Source organism: Ruditapes philippinarum, unplaced genomic scaffold (genome assembly GCF_026571515.1).
Source record: "Ruditapes philippinarum isolate M1 unplaced genomic scaffold, ASM2657151v2 ctg6799_1_1_1_1, whole genome shotgun sequence".
In the NCBI taxonomy this organism is placed as follows: Eukaryota; Metazoa; Mollusca; class Bivalvia; order Venerida; family Veneridae; genus Ruditapes; species Ruditapes philippinarum.
Genome location: NW_026865855.1, coordinates 30905 through 39901, shown reverse-complemented (window position 1 = coordinate 39901; position 8997 = coordinate 30905).

Here is an 8997-nt window from a genome sequence, read left to right as displayed (position 1 = left end):
GGAGCAGTGTTCAGTAAAGTCGCTTTAACTTTAGATTTTTGTACCAACATTCTATATATTCTCTTGACAAATATTAACAGTATAACATAAATAATCTGTAATCAATCTTTTTAATCCTGCTGACGGCTACAGCTTCTTCCCATGTGACCAGTAGAGAACAAGGTCAGCTTACATGCACCCAGTTAACATTAAATTGGCGCAATTGTAGGTCCATTGTCACCTAATAAGTCATTACTAACCATCGCGTAAATTACATGCAAATGACCCGTCAATGTCAACAATTTTAACAATATCTGTTAAAGTCAATGCAAAATATTCCCTTTATTACATATGGAGTTCTTAGCGATGTTTTTCGATACATTTGCATGGGTCATTATTTATGTTCAATGTGGAAATTACCATACAGCTACCATAGTTTCAGCAATTGTTTGTCTAATAATCTCAGGGTCATTCTTCAACTTTGGTAATAATTATCTAAATGTATTTGGATGCTCATGACCAGTTCATTTTACATAATTTTAATTACAAGCATATTGGATAATGGTAAATAAATTATGAAAATATGTTATAGTGAATCTATCAGCATAAATCTTTATTATTTGTGTTTGTGATAATATTAAACAATAATGATTGTGATATAAACATTTTTTAAGTTCTTCTTCATCTTAAATAATTATGTAGTTATTTCACAGCAATAGGCATCAATTACGATCTAACGAATAATAAATTCAATATATGGAATATAAAAGTAAGCGTCCCTACCCGTAGTCATTGTTCAAATTCGGTTTATCCTATCATGAATAAAAGAAATCAGTTTATTTTTTGTATATTTATAACAAAACATTATACATGTATGTTAGCTCATCAATTTAGGTAGTTTTGTCAATTAGCTCTAGTCCATTGATGCTTTATTTGAATAAAGCGGACCCATTCTGAAGAAAGCAAAGTCAAACTTAAGGATTTAACAATAAATAGATAAACAATAAGAATTATATAGAATTAAAACAATATCTCTGACAAGTGTCATCATAGTTGTAGAACAGATGATGAATTTATGCATTGATAAACTTGATAATGCATCAAAGCACTTTCATGTGATTGTCTTTTGTTTGTTTGTTCAACGTTCTAAATGTAATGTTAGAAATGTTTATCTTTTTAAATTCCTCTTCATCCTCACCAAGCGTTCATTAAAAAAATTTCAGACAGTGAATATTTACTAATGACCGCTAAGAAAGAAGCGTTTGGCGTTTCCTCGTTTTACTTAAAAAACCCCATAATTTTACATAATTAATTACCTTTTTAACAAACCGAATAGGAGAAGTCTTATGCTGTTATTTCATACGAAATTTGATTTTCAACGAAACCAAAGTATCCCTTTTGCACTTCAGATAAAATGGGTCCTTGTGCTGAATATAAATAGAAGCATTTGATATTATTAACACGGTCTACGTCATTTTCTCATTTTAGTAAAAGAAAAACACACACAAACACAAAAAAAAAACAATATTGTGTCAATGCTTTTCTCAAATTTCTAATGAGCAATAAGTAAATTTGTGTCTCAGAAAAAAAAAGGTTTAAGGTTGCGCCTTTCCTTGTTGATCTTGTTAATTATATTGACACCAATATATTGTGTAAAATTAATCATATTTTTTCATTGTTAGAAGCCTGCAACAGTTAGAGGGAACATCGGTCAATGTATATCAATATTAATAAAGTTTTAATTTTCACCAACATTATTCACGTTTGACTTTATCATATGTTAAAAATTTCAATCCAAAGAAACACATTTTTATTGAATGTTTACTTTAAATAAACTGAAGATAAAAACAGTACGTCTTCAGATGTGTTGATAAAAAGCATACTACATTCTCAAATGTATACACATAAATAATAGAAAAAATGAATTGTCTTTTTGCACTTGGACTTAGTTTAGATATCAATAACATAATTAATAAAAGTAATAACAAAATACTGTGATGACAAGAGTGAATAAGAACAATTTTGTGTAAAAGTTCGAAGCGCCACATGAATTTCAAATCGTGTTAAAACGCATTTATATGTATTACATGTGAGGTGTTTATTAAGAAACTTAATCTCTTACAGCTGAAAGTTGGTTACTTTTAAGTCACGCATAAATTAACCAACTTTAGGTTTCTTGGAAACTTCATTCATTACAAATTGGCGTTTCATTCTTCGATTATTTTATAATGGCTAGAACTATCATTTACATTTTAATTTAGAACTACCCTTCACATTGTATTTTAGAATGGCCGGTGAGATTCCTAGATTTTAAAATGACCAATGAAAAATCTTCTTATATTCAGTTCTTCTCGGGGAGACATTTATTCAAATTTCAGTGTTCTATATTCCACTCTGTTGCTGATAATATTTAACAAATATATCGATTGAATATAATGACTTGACCTTAATTTACATAAATAATACAATGCAATGTTTCTTACGATTGTTGCCCTATTATTATACTGGTCTTAAATGTATATTTTGTGACAATGATGTGGAAAATGAAGTACAGTTTGTTATACATATGTGTCCTATTTACATAACCATCATATCTAGAAATCCTAAATAATAACAATAAAAATAAAATTATAATAAAAATAATAATTATGAAATAATGATAATAATAATGATATCAATGATAATATTTATAATGATAATAATTAAGATAATAATACGCTGAAAACTTATTGCTCTATGATAACCTCTGATATAATATACTCATATAGAAATATAATCATATATAGAAGCATATACATGTATATGTTACTATTTAACTTGATCTTAATTATCATGTTCGTTTGATTATATTTAAATGTACATTTTGTCATTAACATATATCATATGTTAATCGTTTGTATTTTTTCATGCTGTATGTGTTGTAATCGCTGAACAGCGAAAAATAAAGAGTATGAGTATATATAATAATAATAATAATAATAATAATAATAATAATAATTTTAATGATTATAATATTGTATGACACATTACTTGCTGTGTGAAAATTTCAAGAGTGCGTATATTTGTATATTCTTGTTTTTTGTTGTTTTATGTTATTTAGCTGCTATCAACTCTTTGAGTATGTTAATAACCTCTTACAGTTTCCCTAATAGATAAACACACAATGTCCTTTCATAGGCCAAAAGTTTAACTCAGTTTTGAGCTCGACTATTTTTCCTCCTGTATTTATCAACGTTTTGACTGTATTTATCTGTTTTATTTTTTAATAAGTAGTTTGACTTAATAATAAATAGTTGCTACTTTTATGCACACAGAACCAGTTGTTATGTATGGTGTTGCTCTTAAACATTTTGTTTTTGCTTTTTGTTTTGGTCGTTTCAATGAGATGCATCTGTTGGTTTTTTTTTGGTTTTTTTTTTCATGTTTACACTGATATGTTTTCTCCTGTTCTTCTGCTTTGCCCTATTAATCTCATTGATCTATTGTGATCCATATTTTACCAATGTTCTTTCTATTTCTTTTAAACCTGGCAACAAAATTTCTCTAAAGATTCATAAATCTAGCATCTATAATTATTCCAACAATCACTTTTTATTTAAATTGCAATTTCCGATAAAATGTTTTTTTCTCGTGAAACCTATTACTGAATTGAATGGTTTTGATAAATGTAAATAGAAAATTTATTTGTATTTGTATAAATTCATAACTATATTTATTGAATTCGTTGAACAAAATAATATGATGCTCACCAGAGGTTTGTATACCATAACTTTATCAAACTCATTCAATATAATTATTTAGTATTGAACCTAGGCTTCACTCATTTAACATCTAAAATGTTCATTAAGATATACATTTTCTATGGTTCTTATTTCATTTCTACAAAATGATTCTTATTTACTATTAAGTTTCCTAATTAAATCGAGCGTACCCCCTACTCTATCATCTCTTGTTGTCTACATTAACAGCTGCGTAACCTTTAGTTAGTTTATATTAGCAAGTAAGCCTGACAGTATCCTTGTACATCTTGAATACATCTTTCAAATGTTAAAGTTCAGAAAATGATAACATGTAAAAACCAAGAAACGTGCATTATCAAACACATGAATTATCAACCCCTGATTTATGTAATCATTATACAAACATTGAATATTAATGTATTATACAGTGAGCATATAATTATTATGCAGTGAGCACGAAAAATATTATGATTTATGCATAATAAAAGATCCTTAAAGTTTTTGAAACGACTCGTTTTACTGTTATCATTTTCTTCTATAACTGCAACACTTTTTACTTATGCTTACGCATGATTGGAAGATTAAAATCGACCATTACATTGTCACGTTGCCTAACAGAAGTTTGATGACGTCATTGTAAAAAAAATTAAATGTCCCGATAACTACAACTTGTTTTTGTATATTTTGATATAGGTTTTACTGAAAAATGAAATGACGTAATTTACAACATTTTTGTTAATTAATCTAAAATAAATTGTAAGCAATATAGCCGCATCAAAAGTTTAAAAGTAAAGTTCTAAATATTTTTGAGACTGTACATTTACTTCCATGTCAATAATAGATCATGAAAAAAAATTCTTCATATTCATTTATAATGTTAAAACATTTAGTTTTAAAACTAACAAAGAAAAAGTGAAATTTTTGAGAGAGCATACGGAATTCCATAAACGACAGCCTACTGCTCACTGCCTACTGCTAACTGGACAGCCTGCTGCTCACTGCCTACTGCTAACTGCTTATTGGCAGTCTAAGTCTATGTATGGATCAAATAGAAGTATTCCGAATGTACACACATGTGCGCCCGCCATTTTGTTGAAAAAATCTGCTTGAAAAACAATGGTAAGTAAATTAAAAAAGATTATTTTACAAATAAGCCTAATAATTTGTAATTTCGAATTCATTGCAATGACTTGTGTACGTTCCACCATTGCACACTGCATTGATTATGTTATGAAATGGTTCCACGTGCCATTTGCACAGGTGATTGATAAATTGTCAAATATAGGACTCATTTTAGGGTAAATCAACTTAATAATATTTTATTCACAAAGAATCTTTGTTCAACAATCAACATGGATGTACTTGAGCCCACTATTCCTCGGTTGAGAGGCGGAGATCTGGACCATTATGTCAACACTCCCTTATTTTATTTAGAATTTCATAGTTTATTAAACTTTCATTTGACAATGTTATACATTTCTAGAAGAATATCTGTAATACACTGGTGGAATCACGGGTGAAATTTAGGCTAAACATTCTCTCATAATCAAAAATGTGTGAGTTCATTTACGAGGTCATTTTGGTTCAGTTTTCATTGGCTGTTAGTTATAGCTTATAAATGTGTAATTCCTTATTAGATGTTATGTAATGCATTTTTGTTAAGTTGATTGCACTCTTTAGTTTATGTTGCAAAGATATGTGCTTTGAAGGTTAATTATAGAATCAATTTTATTCCAGTACTGAGGGTGATAAATCTGACAGAAACATTTCAATGGAGTAACAGCCTATTCTTTCATTTACTTCACAGACAAGTAACAGAACCAATACACCTGTATGAAAATATTGAAATTACAATGGAAGAGGAAAAGGACTACATAAATGTATTGGTTCTTAAAGGCGAGTTTAACTCGGCTTCCTTCTGAAAGCATAAACAAAGACAAACTTGGCTCAAATTGTTTCAAAAACGTTCAATATTTCAATGACATAAAGAGTGCAAACATGAAGTGATAAATTACAGTTTGGACCAGCTTATTTTACTTTTATGAAAAGCCATCGTTATTCTCTTGTTTAAATTCAATTGTGTTATTGATAAACTCTGAGAAATAATAGATTCTTAACTATTTAAATTTACTTAAACATTTCTGATAGACAAAATGATCATGTTAATGTTCAATATATTTTTTTGACGTGTTTGTTTAAAATCCATCTTTTATATAATTTTATAATTACATGTATCTTGTTAACAAACACACTTAAAAGTGAACTTTAAGGTTGGTTATTTTTTCTATTTCTTTTGGCAATTACCGCAAGTAAAACCAATGAGCAAATCTTCCTTCGTATGTGCCAGAATCATCCAATGAAAGTCATTGCTATTTCTATCAGGGTTTTAAAGGTTTGACAACTTAGGTAAACAGTTCTAAAAAATCGTGATAGTGTAGAGCTTCTATGGTATAATATGAAGCATTTTTAGGTTACCATTCTTACAACGTGTATATCACTTTATATTGCAGAGTATATTTACATTAATATAATTTCATAACAATTATATAATTCATAACAGAACTTTTAATTATAATTCTGCTTTTATATTAATTGCTTTCCCCGAAACTTTACAAATATTTTATATAGACTTTGATTTTTTACAGGCGTGTCATAATTTTTATTTTAAATAACGGCGTATACAAGAAAATATTAGCTTACTGGTCTAAACATATTTTTTATGTTATGTTTTTATCAATAAGTGTATTTTGTTTTCGTTTTAATTGAAAATAAAAAAGTTCTTTAAAAATAAAATATCATAATCTTCTTGTAATTTTGTTTATGTTTAGCCCCCCCCCCCCCTCCTCCCGGAAAACAAAATTATGACAAAATGAATTGAAAATGGTTATATATATGTTAACCATAAAGCAAAGTTTGTTTGTTGAATGTTGTAACATGACCAATTTTGAAAAAAAACAAACATTGTCCACATTTAAACAGTGTCTTAGTCCATCAATTTTTAATGCATGGGATCGCGAAAAGTATGCATAAGGAAGATCAAGATTACGTTATATTATTAGTTCCATAAGAAATACATCTGAAGCTCCAATATCTGGCAAATTATCTGAATATTTTTGTTCAAAACAGCTTTACAAGTTAACCTAAACACTCTTTTCTTAAGACAATGAAATGAAATTACGGACGTGCAGCAATATATTGATTAGTCTGTTTTCTATCCTGTAGTTTTAATGCCTTTATCATAAGTTATAAAAATTAGAATGTAACAGAGGCAATACTGCAAAAACTAAGAAATTACATGCGGAAGGCATTACATTGACTCAAATTTAGGATTCGCAGTTCATCATATTGTTAAACAAATACTAACATCACTTTGTATTAATAAAGCCCAAGTCACTCAAAGAGCTTTCAATGATTTTATTATGCATCGACTTTCCAATTATAACACAATAATTGACATGTTAGTCATCATGCTTCGATCTGTCGAATAAGATTTTAACATCAACTAAAGTAACATTTTCTTGAGTCAAATCTAAGGCTTTGTAGAATTAAGGTATACAAGTACGGTCTACAATCACCAGAACAAGTATGAACATTTTTAGATAAAACTAAACGGTTCCATGTATGATTTGGACCATGAAGTGTGTATACTCTCCCAGTACGTTTAACGTTTATCAGAATAAACTACTGGTAATTCGAGACGTGACTGGTTATTTGTTTGGGTCGTAACAACGCTGGAAAGTATTGGTGGCTATACAAAAACAAATTGGTTTATAATCTCACAACCTTCACCTTTCTGACATTCTGAGACCCAAACAAATTCAGCGCCTTCTGTGCTTTGATATATATAATTGTGTCTGAAAAACTAGATATCTATGTTTTGAGCACCATTCATTATCTAGATTATTTTTTAACAAAACTTTGTAGCATTATTTTCAAAATACGAACATAAAAGTGACCGTTGTGATGACATTACAAGGCCTCCGTTTAAAAATATCATTAAGCTCTATAGTCATAGGGTAGGGTCAATATCATTCAATGAACAAATATTATAATATACATGTTATATGGTAGATGTATCTAAGCTTGAACAGGGATAAACATGTATAAATAATTAAGCAAGCAGTTATATTTGTTAGCTCAAAATTACCGAACAAGATTTAATGACAGAAAAACTTGTAATATTTGGTTTGATAACATTTTTATAAAGTTTACAGGTCTATAGATGATTTGGAAAAGTTCCAGATGCCTGCAAAGATATATACTTATTTTTCTGCTTAGTAAAACGAGAATTATACATGTACATGTATAAATGTAACAAGTTCCAAGGTTTCAGTCAAAGTCTTCATAAATGATACAGAGTAATTCCTTGACTAATACTGTTTCAAACGGCCTCATTGTAACATATAAACACATTGGAAGAAGGACATAAAAAGCCAACATTTACTTTCAGGCAATTAATCGGGTATTAGACAGGTGTAACAGTTGGCATTTATCAATTAACAGTAAGCATTAAACAGTAAACAGTAGCTGTAAGCATTGAGCAGTTGAAAGTAAGCAGTTGACAGTAGGCAGTTGACAGTAAGCAGTTGAGAGTAGGCAGTTGACAGTAAACAGTAGGCTGTCGTTTATGGAATTCCGTAAGAGCATGTTATGTGGTTAAATAATAAAAAAAGTGTAATAAGTATTTCATACACTACAGCATTAAGTGAATTATTCTAAATACATGTATTTTTCAAATTGACAATCGTAGGCCCTCTTTCAACAAAAAAAACCTGCGCAGATATATTTCTCATGCATGTTTAAAAATCTAAACATTATCTCTTAAACATTTTAATAACTAGTTTTGCATTTAGATTTCTCCTCGAATTATCCTCCAGTATTCAGCGGTTGACACGCCCTATACATGATTTTGTATATACCGTCAACGACGTATTCTCTTCATACATATATCAGATGAGAGAGATTAAATTTGTAAAAGAAATTTTAAAACATAATATTTTAGTTCTGGATAAAAAAGAATAAAAGCAACGAAAACCACTCGATTTGATTGAGTCTGTTCATGAGAGAGGATGTTATAGGTAGCATCCCTCGTGTCTGCGACCCCCGGCACCGTCATAAGCTGTATTATATATAATTCAATTGTTTGTTATTATACATATTTCAAAATTATTATATACTTTCAGTTGCAATGAAGACTAAACAAAAAGGAAACATACTGGTTATGAAAATAATTGTTTAAACAAAACATTAACTGATGTATAATGCCACCTATGTTAAC